The sequence below is a fragment of the Octopus bimaculoides genome, chromosome 27 (genome assembly GCF_001194135.2).
Source record: "Octopus bimaculoides isolate UCB-OBI-ISO-001 chromosome 27, ASM119413v2, whole genome shotgun sequence".
NCBI classification, from domain to species: Eukaryota; Metazoa; Mollusca; class Cephalopoda; order Octopoda; family Octopodidae; genus Octopus; species Octopus bimaculoides.
In genome coordinates this window covers 20,379,888-20,381,458 of record NC_069007.1, presented here as the reverse complement: position 1 = coordinate 20,381,458, position 1,571 = coordinate 20,379,888, and the positions used below count along the sequence as shown (strand labels likewise).

Genomic DNA, 1,571 nt, shown 5'->3' with positions numbered 1-1,571 from the left:
ATCTCATTCAAAGAAACTCTTCTGTTAAGTAAATTCACTGTCTTCCACTCATACAGGCTCATATGTGCATGTACCTTTGTTTTTATGTTCATCTGTTCATATGATTACTACTTTGTCTATGTTACTAATTACTGATGGCAAATAAAGTCCTTGAACATTATTCTTTACTCTTCGATGTTGTCATTAGGCTATCGGATCCTGCTTTCAACTCTCTACATTTCGCGACAAATACCTGGAAACTCTGTGAAGACCAATCTGTAAATATGTGCATGTATCTTTGTTTCTATGGTCATCTGTTCATCTTTCACCACTTGACAAACTATTTATCTGTTCACACCCTATTACATAGCAGTTCAACAAAAAGTAACTGTTAGAATAATCACCAGATTTAAAACAAGCATTGGAATCGGTTTGCTCCTCCCCTCGGCACTTTACGGCATTGCTCCAGCATGGCTGCATTTCATTGAGACAAATTGATAAATAAAACAAATACATTGACTGCTTGTGGTTTGCACTGTGATAAAATATTTATCTATTATTAAACACTATATTGACAGGATGGTCATATCTGGAGCACTTCTGTTATTTCCCATGATTGTGGGTTATTGAAATGTCAATAAAACTGTAACATGATCACATTTTGTAATTTAGTTGTTTATGAGGATGTGTGGCTTAGTGGTTAGGGTGTTGGACTCATGACCATAAGATTGTGGTTTCGTTCTCTGGACTGAGTTCTCCATTGTGTTCTTGAGCAAGACGCTTCACTTCACATTACTCCAGTCCACTCAGCTGTAAAAATAAGTTTAGCCTGGAGAGGCATGGGCTCCACCTGGTTTTCTCACCTGAGATAATCTGCATGGCTGCAACACCCTGAAAGCCCCTAAAAAGGGCACTGGAAGGCAGTGAGCTGGCAGAATTGTTCGCACGCAGGACGAAACGCTTAGCAGTATTTCGCCCATCGCTACGTTCCAAGTTCAAATTCCACTGAGGTAGACTTTGCTTTTATCCTTTCGGGGTCGATAAATTAAGTACCAGTTGAGTACTGGGGTAGATGTAATTGACTGTCTCCCTGCCCAAAATTTCAGGCATTGTGTCTCTAGTAGAAAGGATTATTAGCAGCACTGGGCAACTCAATGGCAGAACTGTTACTGCACTGGACAAAATGCTTAGTGGTATTTTTCCCAGCCTTTCTGAGTTCAAAAGCTGCCAAGGTTGACCCTGGTTGGACACTGGTATTGATGTAATTGACTAGCTCCCCATCCTTCTCCTCCAAAACTCCAGGCTTGTACCTAGGGCTGAAAGAATTATTACCAGCACTCACCATGAGAAAATTATGGTAGGGGACCTGATTAATGTTGAATGCCTGACAGTTGTAGATAAAAGTATGCTGCCGGTGATCAGGAATTAAATACAAGACTGCCTATAATATTCAAAAAGTTCATTTTTGGAAAAGATCACACCTAGAAACCTGTTTGGTTGTAACAAAAAACAGAATGTTTTTAATACACAACAATAATAAATCCCAATATTTATATATATATATATATATATATATATATATATATATATAT

General features: G+C 38.3%; 1 protein-coding gene across 1 annotated transcript in view; it reads left to right on the top strand.

Annotated features, from left to right (window-relative positions):
- The window catches only part of LOC106867727 (zinc finger protein 91), a 36,846-nt gene that overhangs the window by 23,690 nt on the left and 11,585 nt on the right, over positions 1-1,571 (top strand). The window lies entirely within an intron of this gene.